Genomic DNA, 13652 nt, shown 5'->3' on the forward strand with positions numbered 1-13652 from the left:
GGAGGTGAAAGGGTTAAGTGGAGGCAGGGATGGTTGGAAGAAAATGAGATAATGATGGGGAGGGGCTTAAGAGGTTTAGTCCAGTGTAGTTGGGTTAAGCAGTCACATTTTGGCGTGAACATGCTAGCCACCCACCCTCCCTCTTTTCATTGGTGGGGTGTAGGGTTATTTTACCAGTGGGAGGAGGCAGAGAAGAGGGATAGGCTTGCCCTCTTCTGTTCCCCCTCTGATGTCTGGATGTTCATTTCAAGGATCTGGGGAAAGGATCAACATAAAAAAATATACGGCAACCACAAAGTGCAGTCCAATCCACTGTAAGCAACGTTAAAACTGAAAACTGAAACTGAACCATTCAAGTTGACAAAAACTGTATATTTATTGAAATAGAACCACGACTAAGCGCTTTCGCCAGCAATCTGGCTTCCTCAGAGTCATTTATCTTACATTCAAATGCTCTTTATATATTAAACACTCAAAGCTCATTGGAACAATTCATAAACCACACCCCCATACATACAAAACCCCATAATCTTTACAAATAAATTATATCAACTAATTAATTCATTGTTACATATCTACATATTACTAAGTTAAAAACAACAATAAGAATTAAATAAAAAAATAAACAATTATAAATTCTATAAATCATACATGGTGATGTCATTTTCATAAAATAGTGTGTCTAATGATCTGGGGAAAGGAAATGAGTAGTTAGAGGATGCTTGCTGAATAGATAAGCATGCTGAGGTAAGGATGGTGTTTATTTGGTGGATGGTAATTCAATGGATGGTGTATGAAGTGAGATGGGACGCTGCTTCATAAGTAAAGTGAATAGAGGTATGGACGCTGCTTACTGGGGTAGGGTGAGTAGGTACTCTACCCTGTGTAACATTACAATGAATGGTGTATGAAGTGAGATAGGACGCTGCTTCATAAGTAAAGTGAGTAGAGGTATGGACGCTGCTTACTGGGCTAGGGTGAGTAGGTACTCTACCCTGTGTAACATTACAATGAATGGTGTATGAAGTGAGATAGGACGCTGCTTCATAAGTAAAGTGAGTAGAGGTATGGACACTGCTTACTGGGGCAGGGTGAGTAGGTACGCTGCCCTGTGTAACATTACAATGCATGGTGTATGAAGTGAGATAGGACGCTGCTTCATAAGTAAAGTGAGTAGAGGTATGGACGCTGCTTACTGGGGTAGGGTGAGTAGGTACGCTGCCCTGTGTAACATTACAATGCATGGTGTATGAAGTGAGATAGGACGCTGCTTCATAAGTAAAGTGAGTAGAGGTATGGACGCTGCTTACTGGGGCAGGGTGAGTAGGTACGCTGCCCTGTTTAACATTACAAGGATTGTTGTATTTAGTACCTGCTGTATTTAGTATCAATTATATCATGAATAGTTGTAATTAATAAAGTTGGTGATCAAAGCTATGTTATGCAAATCTAATAAATGTTGTCAAATGTCATTTGGTGTGATGTGCGTTATTGAAGGGGACCAGGACAAATTGTGTTTGATTCAATAGACATGGAGACGATAAGAGCCATAAGCAGTAGTGAATTGAAAAACAAAGCAATATGATAGAAATGAATAGAAGGCATCTGTTAAATGACATTTGTCTAAACAGCAAGAAGTGACACATTCAAACAAAGCACAGTGGTAAAAAGACAATTGATTTTTGAAAATAGAGAGCTGCAGTAAACACCTCCAATGTACATGCCACAACAGACTGAAATACAACTTAAACTACCACAGAAAGAGATCTAAGAGTAACAAAAAATAGTTTTAATAGGCGGCTTAAAGCATGAATATGAACAAATTATTAGAAATCCAGCTATATGTGTTGGCAGTTTGAAGATCTGACCAGATCTTACAATTCTTGTAGTTTGCTTAAAGACTCTTTGAAAACCCGCATGAGAAGATATAAAATGTGATAGTTCTTTCTAATGTGTAGCAAATCCATTACATGCCACTGTTAATGTAAATGTATACGACTCAGCACAGCTCCTCGTGGTGTCCTGCAGAGTTCTACAAGCAGCAGAGAGTGGAAGAGTGACTTTCCATTGATTTATAAGTATTTTTTCTGGCTTTCTATTTTTGACTGCTGTATTTTGCCTAAAAAGCATATTTTTATTACTAAACTAGCTCTGCAAGTTGATTCACTGTGTTTCTGTTTGTTTCTAAACTGTTTTGCACTTTAAAAGTTTGTTTTTTGCTTAAATTAACTGGTAGGCTATGCACTCAAGTGCGCTAGCCAATTTAAAGCATTTACTGTTTGTTACTGTATCTATTTTTTATCTGTTTATGAAAAAAACAAAAAAAACAAAAAAAAATATCCTTGTTTTCCCGCCTTTACTGAACTAGAATAGTCCAGTCTTCAGATTTTGCTGATCTCTGGGCTATGTCATAGTTCCTGTGTTGTCCATATCCTTATTTGGATAGGAGGAAGCTTCTTTGTTCACCAGTGGGAGTGGGGAGCACTGAGCAGCCTATTTGTCCCTAAAGGAGTGGTTCCAGCCCAGCAACTTGTAGTTTATTGGCCATTTTGGGCCATTTCCTAGCTCTTTCTAACCCCCTGCTATAAAGCCCACTTTAGCGTGCTTTTGTGCTTGTATACGACTCAGCACAGCTCCTCGTGGTGTCCTGCAGAGTTCTACAAGCAGCAGAGAGTGAAAGAGTGACTTTCCATTGATTTATAAGTATTTTTTCTGGCTTTCTATTTTCGACTGCTGTATTTTGCCTAAAAAGCGAATTTTTATTACTAAACTAGCTCTGCAAGCTGATTCACTGTATTTCTGTTTGTTTCTAAACTGTTTTGCACGTTAAAAGTTTATTTTTTGCTTAAATTAACTGGTAGGCTACACACTCAAGTGCGCTAGCTGAAAGCATTTACTGTTTGTTACTGTATCTATTTTTTATCTGTTTGTGAAAAAAACAAAAAAAACAAAAAAAAAATATCCTTGTTTTCCCGCCTTTACTTAACTAGAATAGTCCAGTCTTCAGATTTTGCTGATCTCTGGGCTGTGTCATAGTTCCTGTGTTGTCCATATCCTTATTTGGATAGGAGGAAGCTTCTTTGTTCACCAGTGGGAGTGGGGAGCACTGAGCAGCCTATTTGTCCCTAAAGGAGTGGTTCCAGCCCAGTGACTTGCAGTTTATTGGCCGTTTTGGGCCATTGCCTAGCTCTTTCTAACCCCCTGCTATAAAGCCAACTTTAGCACGCTTTTGAGTGATTTTGCGTGAAGTTGCGCATAGCGCAGCATCGGGCAGTGCCAGTTAATCAAGTTTAAACTATTTCTGGCTCTGCTAAGTCTGCTCTTCAGTTTTTCCCTTAGAACTGCTCTACTTTCTGTCTAAACAGTCTATTCTCTAGCTGAAAAGCCCAGCACTTGCTCCTAAAGCATTTTTACACAGGTAAAGCACTCTTAAACAAAAAGAAAGCACTACATCCACCTACAATCCCCTTGAGTACCCATTTCCCTATAGGTCCTTTCTGACTCAGCTACACAGCAATCCCTTACACTATTCTAGCATGTCGAAGGGTCAATTACTGGCGTCCTCTCCAGTTCAGCTGGTGAATCTGGGAATCTTGAGGCAATGTTACAACTGCCTCATGTACACAGACAACCCTTTCCTCCTCCCAACAAATACAAATATATGTGAGAGATGCAACTATATAGCCAAACTGGAGGCTGAGCTCCCTCGACTCAGTACTGGCAAAACCAGTCAGGAGGAGAAGGTAACCACACACACCACAAACCCAGTCTCACATAGACATATCACAACTACAAACCAAACACATAAACACACAAAAACATACTCGGAGGCTCTAATTAAAAATTTACCAAAACAACAGAAGCCTCCAAAGCAGACATCCAAGCAACCACTACCTAAAAACATAGCACATGCAACACATAGTTCACAAAGTCAGTGTGCCAAACAGTCACAGCCCTTAAGGCCAAACAACATGCCTGATACACTTGTAATAGGTGACTCCATAGTCAGACACACTGATGTCCCGCTCACCAGACTGAACAAGGAAAAGGTTACAATAAGCTGCCTGTTGGGCGCTAGAATTCGCCACATAACACAAGCACTCAGGTCACTCTAAAGCAAGTACAGATATGACTCCGTCATTGTCCATGCCGGTGTGAATGACCTGAGACGTACCTCCCTGGACTACATGAAAAGAGACATAGAGGAGCTCTCTGATTATGTAGCCCAGGCCGGTATGACCCTGACCCTGAGAAGCATCTTACCCTCAACAAGAATGATGCCACAGTACAAAGACAAAATGATCAGCTTTAACATTTGGCTCAATTACTGGTGCCATTCTAAGGGGATCCAATGTCTGTCTGCTTGGGATGACATGCTTGACAAGCCACGCTGCTTCACAAGGGAGGGCTTTCACCTGTCACCCCTGGGCTTCCGGATATCGGTCAAGGCTCTTGCCACCCCCATAGTGCCTTTTTTAGGCAAGGCTCAAAAGACAAACCCACCTCCCTAGAAAACACAAGTGGAAAAAAACTAAGGGTAATGCTGCTCAACGCCAGAAGTCTAAACCTCAAGATGCATGCTCTTGAAGCCCTCCTCAGTATGGAGAACATTGATGTCTGTGCAGTGACTGAAACCTGGTTCAAGGCTCCTGAGAGCACCCCAGCACTACCAGATTATACCTCATATCATGCTTTTCGGCCTCAAAACTTGGACCGAACCACAAAAGGAGGGGGAGTATCCATATTCATCAAAGATACCCACACCTCCAGGTTAGTGGCAATGCACGAAGCATCGGAGACCATCCAGGTACAACTAATCATAGGCAAAACTGCCCTACAGTTTGTAGCATGCTACAGACCACCCTCTCAAACTCAGGAACCCCACTCAGCCTTCCTGAAGACACTGGAGAGTATGAATGTCTCTCCAAATACCATTATATTGGGAGAGTTCAACTACCAAAACATAGACTGGGAGCATTACTCAAGCCCCAACACCCTAGCCCAAAGGTTCCTAGAATTCATAAACTCAAATGCGATGGAACAACTAGTCACTACTCCCACAAGAGGAGATAATATACTAGACCTGATCATCACAAACATGGGGACACAATGCTCCACACCGGAAGTATACCCCTCATTGGTGAGATCAGACCATAAATTAATCTCACTGGAAATCCACATCCCGCCCCCACCCCCAGCACAAAAGACCACAGTGAAGAATTTCTCAAAAGCTGACTTCACACTTCTTAAGACTGAAGTGGTCTCCTTCAAGGCCCCTGGGCCAGTGGAAACCACAGCCCACACCGCTGAATCCTTTATAAACGCTTTCTACGGACACCTTCAAGAATGCATGGATCATGCAATCCCAAATAAAACCAAGACCCATTCCCCCAAAGGCAGGCGTCCTGTCTGGTGGACCCCAGCCATTAACAAGCTTTACAACAGGAGGAGGAAGCTACTACATGACAGAGCAAAATCCCCAAAAGGGAAGGCATCTCTGATCAGTACTAGCAAAAAACTACGATCACTCATAAAATCATCCAAGGCCAACTTTGAGAGAAAAATCGCAAAAGACGCTAAAGACAATCACAAGGCCTTCTTCAGTTATGTTAGAAACCTGGGTGGAAACTCCCAGATATGCTCAGAGCTAGTCCAAAATGACAAAAAATACACTGAACCCACAGACATTGCCAACATACTGGCAGACAGGGTCAGTGCAAATCCCCCCTCCCCCCCAGAAAGAGAAATGTCTATCCCAGCAGAGTGTAGCCTCCCTGACATCTCAGATGCCCAGGTGAGAGCCGCCCTCTCCAAAGCTAAAAACACAGTGTCAATGGGACCAGATGGTGTCCCGGGTTGTGTGCTACATGAACTCCAAGAGGAACTAAACCCGCACATAAGGCTGCTGTTTAATCTTAGCCTTACTACAGGATACGTACCCAAAGAATGGTGTACAGCAACAGTGGTCCCACTCCACAAAGGAGGTGTTTCTACGGACCTTGGAAATTACCGCCCCATAAGCTTGATGAGCCTGGTCTGCAAAGCTATGGAGAGGATCATTATGGAACTCATAAACAAAGACATCGGGGACCTACAGACACTGGATCCTACCCAATTTGGCTTTGTCAAGGGCAGATCCTGCCTTTTGAACCTGGTCGACTTTTTTGAAACAGTCACTAAGGCCATTGATGAGGGTAAGGCAGTTCACACAGCCTACCTTGATCTTGCAAAAGCCTTCAACACAATACCCCACTCGGGCATCATAGACAACCTCACCAGCTTAAATGTAAACCCATATGTCATAAGATGGGTTGCAAACTGGCTCAAGGACAGAACCCACAAGGTCAGAATTGCTGGAGCCATGTCAGACTCTAAGCCAGTCATAAGCGGTGTCCCACAGGGCTCGGTCCTGGGACCCCTCTTGTTCGGCATTTATTTTTCCGAGGTGCAAGCAAACATAGGAGGGTTGTGGCTGACAAAGTTCGCAGATGACTGCAAACTGGGCGCCATAATTGATACTCCAGTGAACACAAGCATCCTTCAGAAAGGCCTCATAGAAACGGAAAACTGGTGCCAGAGCCATGGCCTTAAACTGAACGCCAAAAAATGTTTAGTCATACCCTTTGGGAAAAACAAAGTACCCACAAATTACCACATAGGTGGTAATCCATTAAGTACGGAAGAAGTAATCAGGGACCTAGGGGACCCAAGTTGACGGTAACCTCTCATTTGACACTCACATTGCCAAGGTGGTTAGGAAGACCTTCTATATTACCCACCTTATCATGAAAGGATTCACATCTAGATCAAGAGAGGTCATTGTGCCCCTATATGCTTTCCTTATCAGGCCCATAATTGAGTACAATGCCCCATTTGGGATGTACCTTACCCGACACCTGCAGCAGTTAGAAAGACCCCAAAAGTACCTCACCAAGAGGATCAAGGGTCTCAAACATATGTCATATGCTGCCCGGCTGAAGAAACTCCAGCTTTAGTCAGTCGCATACCGCCTACTCAGAGGCGATCTATGCCCGACATACAAGGCCATGTCCAATCTGGAATTAATGGACATGCTCCACCTCAGAAAATCCAAATCCACCAGAACCACGAGAGTGAGAGATTTGAACCTCAACACAAAAATAAATAGGACATGCTGGAGGGACAAATTCATAACCCAGAGGCTCCCTACACTCTGGAACAGAATCCCAGTCCATGTTAGGCAGAGCCCCTCACTGACTCTCTTCAAGAGAAATCTTGACGAGTGGATGGGAGATCATAGGTTTACCCCAGGGGTCATCTCTGTGTCACTACTGGACAGAGGCACAGTAAACTAAACCCTAAATGGGCATAGTATTCTCATTCCAAAGGGTGTCAAAAGCCACACACACTCTGGCTAGGCTTATAAATGCCCTAGGACAGATAGCCTAGTATGAACCTATGAACCTATGTGTGTGTATACATGCTGTAAGGTAATTAATATCTAACACACTAATATATATATATATATATATATATATATATATATATATATATATATATATATATCAATCATATCATATTTTATAAAAAAAGAGATGTAATATATAGTGTTGCACATTTAACTGATTTAACTAGAACAGGATGAGCATGTCATGTGTTCCTTTCATAATTTTATTTATTTGTTAACCATGTAAGCCTGATTAACACAATTATCCCTTTTTTAGGGGCAACTTGGGAGCACTGTGTGGTTAAATTACATTCTTAAGAGTCAAGCAATAGAAAAAGAGAGGATGAAGTAATCAAGCACTGGACTACAAGAAGCAGCTCAGCAACACCTCTTAGACTTCTGTGCTAATTACCAGACCTTCTCCATTTCATTTTGGCAGTCACACTGAAAACCCTGAAGTCTGATAACAAATGTGCTGTGTCTATGCTGTTTGTAAGCATCCTGATGAGCATTGCAAATGTTGGAGAGGGAATTTAATGAAGACATGGCAGGTGAAAATGTTTTTTTGAAATATTGGAGGAATATCTAATCCTAATAGAAGAAAAAAGAGAGAGCCATAAGGACAGGAAGGGAGAAAGACAGATGTAGGAGCACTGAAAATAATGAAGTTGAAATGCATTGGGGACAGTAAGCTGTAGATGGTATAAGCTGACCAGGTAAATGAAAGTGGGAAAAGTAGTGGTCCGAACTGTTTAGATAAGGACTAAGAAAAATAAAATGTATGTGTCAAATGACTAAAATTATTGTCTATACAGATTATTTGTTAAGAAATGGTAGGAAAGATATGACACAGAAGTGGATATTAGGCAACTATAAAATTACATTAGAGCCACAACATAGACACTATAGATAAAGAGGATTTTATTTTAGAAAATTAGAACCAAAAAATGATGTAATGGGATGCGTGGGAGGGATAAACAGCCTGCAAAACAAAACACTTTTACTATCAGTGAGAGCTCATAGAATGGTAGAATGCACTGTTTGATAATTAAAGGCAGGGCAATAAGGCAGGTACATTGAGTGAAGACAGTGGAGAGAGTAATCTGTAGCTATGCCCGATAATGTGTGCAGCTTAGTTGAAACAACTTGAAATTGTTAACAGATGGAACACAACTGAAGAACAAAAGTAAGAAAAGTAGACATTGTTACAATAATCAAGGAAGAAATGAATAAAAACAAAGAATAAAGGAAAGATAGGATAAATGTGTTGAAGTCAACTTGAAATAGTGATAAGTGTTAAGATGATAGGCGAAACAGAATGAGATATGAATTAAAAGATGACATGATGAAGGAAGTATGGAATTTTCAAATAAGTAAGGAAATGAACTTCATGGAAGAGACCAGAGCAACTGAATGTGAATGGAAAAAGCAGAAAGGTAAGGAAATGTAGCTTAGTTATATCATAGACATAAACATATGAAAAGAAAATGAATAGAGAATAGTGGGAAAGGAAAAACTTCTAGTGAGGAAAGGGGCAGGGAAAGTAAAGTGTGTAGCAAGGAAACAAATGCAAAAAGAAGAAAGGAAATAGTGACTTTGAGTCAGTGGACAGACAAAAATCAGGAACGTAGAAAAAGATGAAATAAAAAAAAAGCAAAGTAACAGAGAAATTCCATAGGATCAGAAAACTCAGGAAGGAAAGAGAATGATGGCAATGGACTGTAGAAGATAGGACAAGTTAAATAACAAACATAGGGGTATTTTTAAAAGACAGAATTTTGCACAGACATATAATGGGGCAGATGCACACAGAAGCATGAAAGAGAGGGAGGTTATAAATATCAATGTCTTCTTGAGTAATTTATCTTTGAATGAAGGTAAAACTAAACAACGATTTTTGCCATCATGCCTACCTGCCATAAAGCTCACCAGATAGACTCTGGATATTTATTTCCCTATATTATGCAACTACCATAAGGAAGTATGGGCCAAAGTCCACCTAAAGGGGATCATCATAAATGCAACCATGAGTGTTGCTTATGCCTTCCCCTCCATCTCTCAATAAGAGCATGCACATGGCCTAACCCCACCCTCTTGGTAGAATTATGACCTACCACATACCTCTCAAACTCTCAGCACAAGAAATCTGGACAAAGCTAAAAATAATTGTAGGGCAAGGTTCCAAAAATAGGGGCAATTTTTAAGTATTCCTAATATAAACTTGGAAAGTTTTCAGAATAAAATGTGTTGCGTTAGCATGCATTTTCTGATGGATATGAAGTTTGTTATTATTTAGTGAGTTCAATACTCAATGATTTATCAGAAAACCACAACTTTTATGAGGAACAGGCAAAAGTTATGAGGCAAAAGTCTGTACATTCTGTGAAAATCTGGACTGTTGAAAGGTGTAACCTACCAACACCACTGCGTAGTATTGAAGGCTACCACCAGGCTGTGGCTTGGTGAGCTGAAAGCCCATTCCTAGGACACACTCCACAATGCTGCCCTTCTGCTGATTGATTTTTGCTATAAGTGTCCTGTTCCAACCTGACCCTTCTATGCAAGCTCTGCAAATTTCCTGAGACGTTAACTGAACTTTGGTCACCTGGGCATTACTCATGGCTTCCTCATATCTCTAGAACTTTCTGAAATTGCACTGCCCTACCAGAATTGAACTATTGAAGGCATGATTAGTGCATTACCCTATAAGGAGATAACACACGAGATAAAAAAATCTACAAGGAGTTTTTCCATTAAGTCAGCAATACAGGGTTGTGATCATGGATATAATATCTTGTAGTCTGTAATGATAAAGAGAAAATTATTAGGCATTGTTGGATATACAGGGTTATGATCATGGATGTAATATCTTGTAGTCTGTCATGATAAAGAGAAAATCATTAGGCATTGTCGGATAAAGAGGTGGTGGCAGGTAGAAATTTAGATGTTTTCTTTTTGCCCTCTATTTGACCATTTCGTATTTCCCCTTTGGGATTAGTTCCCAAAACAATTTTTGTTGAATATCGCCTGATTCATTACATTTCCTCAGTAAATGATCATATAGACAGGTGTGATATTAGAGTTCAAAATTGGATGATGCAGTTAAAGTGATTCATAACATTGTTGAAGTCTGATTTCCATTTATTAGCAATCAAAGAAGGGTACTAACTAATGTTAGGAAGGACTTAGTGCAGTAAATTTTATTTTGACAAGGCTATGCCCATGTGCTTTGCAGTAACATACACAACTTTTGAAAAGTTTATTGTGGCATTGCAATGGATTTGGGAATATAATGTGCCTGATCAAAAGGCAGTGAATTATTTAGATGATTTTCATTTGCTTGGAGAAGGTAAGAAGAGGTGCAAGAGGGTGTTTATTGTTGTTATGAAGTGTGGTGAATTACAATGCCTTTAACAAAAGAGAATCATGAAGGTTTAGTGAAGGTACTAACTTTTCCAGGATTAACTCAGTATTTTCATATTCTGGATGATGAGCTGGGTAAATTTCAAGCTAAAATCAAAAAATGTTATATAAGTTGAATGTCGGAGTTAAGGAGCTGACGGAATTGCATGGATTATTGAATTTTGTGAGCACCACCATAGGGACATGTAGAGTATTTAACAAGTCAATGACAAATCTGGTAGGGGGTGGCAGGAAAAAAAAATCAGGGAATAGGGGTGAATAAAAGTGTTGAGGAAAATTTAGGAATCTAGTATCATCTTTTAGTGAATGTTAGTGGACTGGCCATGTAACAAGATTTCTGGATTTCAGTGGGTGATTTGCAGCTGTGCACAGGAGCAGCAGAAATTTAGGGATGGGGTCTTATTTCAAAGGTAATTGGTTTATGGAAGCTTGGCCCCAGAAATTCCCTTTGAAGAGGAGAAAGTTTATTACAGTTCTGGAGCTGATGCCCATTTTCATGGCCATGGTACTGTGGCAAGGAAAGCTGAGCAACAAGGGGGTAATTTTTTTTCCATTCAAACTATGAGGTAGTAGTGCATCATTTTGTTAAAAGGTCTGTGAATGTTTTGCTGATGAAGTTAACTTTGCATTCCTTTAGAATTAATTTGACTTTCTCTGCTAAGTGTATTTCATGGATATTGAAAATAGAATGTGCTGGTTGATAATTTGTGTAATTTTTCATTCTTGAGATAATAGACCCACAAGAAGAAGTACCAGCAACAGCATCAGAGGTGGTTGGGAAGAATGGCAAGCTACAGCAATGTGGTTAATTGGCAGTTGTCCTGTTCCACTTCAATAAACACACAACACTGAATGACATTTGACGACCTTTATTAAACTTGCATAAACATAACTGTTAACCAATAGTTATAAATTTCAACCAAAACATGACACAGGTGAAAATACCCATGGAAGAAGACATGAAATAACCATAAGGGCAGTGCAACCACTCACCCTTTATAAGCAGCATCCCGCACTTGCTCACTTATCCTTGCACTAACGAGGCAGCGTTCACACTCACCTTCAATTTATTGAATTACACCACCATCCATATAAGCAGCTCAGCTTGCTTATTAACTTGTCCACCAGAGCAACCGCTCACTTTCCTTCCAAACTTATTGAATTGCACATCCATCACCACAGGGGGAATAGAAGAGGGCAAACTTGCCCCTCTTCTCTGCCTTCCCCACTAAATACACAAAATCCCTGCTAATAAAAAATGGGGAGGGAGGGAGGGCAGCAAGTTCATGCCAAAATGCGACTCCTACTTTCATTACACTTGACAAAAACCCTCTAATCCCCTCCCTATTCTTACCTCATTTCCTCCTAACATCCCTCCCTCACATTTAACCCTATCCTACTCATTCTTTTAATCCTTCCTATCCCATGTACTTAACACCACTGAAGATGTCCCAGGACAAAAGGGTCTGTTCCAAACCTCATTTGTCCTGTTCCACTTCAATAAACACACAACACCGAATGACATTTGACAACCTTTATTAAACTTCCATAAACATGACCGTTAACCAATAGTTATAAATTTCAACCAAAACATGACACAGGTGATAATACCCATGGAAGAAGACATGAAATAACCATAAGGGCAGTGCAACCACTCACCCTTTATAAGCAGCGTCCCCCACTTGCTCACTTATCCTTGCACAAACGAGGCAGCATTCACACTCACCTTCAATTTATTGAATTACACCACCATCCATATAAGCAGCTCAGCTTGCTTATTAACTTTATCCTTGTACTAATCAGGCAGCGTTCACGCTCACCTTCAATTTATTGAATTACACCACCATCCATATAAGCAGCTCAGCTTGCTTATTAACTTGTCCACCAGAGCAACCACTCACTTTCCTTCCAAACTTATTGAATTGCACATCCATCACCTGAGGGGGAACAGAAGAGGGCAAACCTACCCCTCTTCTCCACCCACCAGCCTGACCAGGCTGTTCCCCCTCTTTTCACCAAATCTTCCATCCTAAGGCCAAACATCATTCGGTGTACCCATTTCTAAACTTCAACTAGATCATAAGGACCAGCCCTCATCTACAAAACAACAGACTGTGTCTTTCTTAAGCCTCCCTCATAGACAGTACCCAAATCCTGAAGTATCCCCTAAAACACCTGCATACATGCAATACCTGAAAAACTCACTATCCCAAACCAGTGTAAAATCAACTGTGCTTCAATGAACCCAGATAAAATAATATATACCACACCCAATCAACAAAATTCATTACCTTTCATCTCAGTTTACTGCAAGGATTGCTCCCCCTAACTGACCTCTACCACCTCACTGCATACCACTCTGATTACCAAAAATCTCTTGCAACCGATGTATTCAGCTCCGCAATGACTTCAAGGGCATTATAAAACCACGCAGAGAGTCAACTACATGCCATCATGCCACATTGCAACCCTATGTATCACCCAATCCAGTAATACCAAATGAGCTCTCCTTAATGCCAAAGCAACAACAATTCTAATGACTCCCCATCACTACCAACAAAATTAGTATCAGCTCCTGTTGTCTATCAATCCCACCATCACACTAATTATCTCTTACAAGCAATAAAACAGCTCAGCAGTCATAGTGGCATTCTAGCAACTCAAAACAAGCTATACTATTTTGTTATTAAACCCAATTGCATACCATCATACCAATGAGATCTCTTTAACGCAGGTGCAATATCAATCCAGACATTAAACAAACTAGTCTTTACAACAAGAAATGATTAAACAACCATCATGG

The sequence above is a fragment of the Protopterus annectens genome, chromosome 17.part0 (assembly GCF_019279795.1).
Source record: "Protopterus annectens isolate FY-2018-M chromosome 17.part0, PAN1.0, whole genome shotgun sequence".
In the NCBI taxonomy this organism is placed as follows: domain Eukaryota; kingdom Metazoa; phylum Chordata; order Ceratodontiformes; family Protopteridae; genus Protopterus; species Protopterus annectens.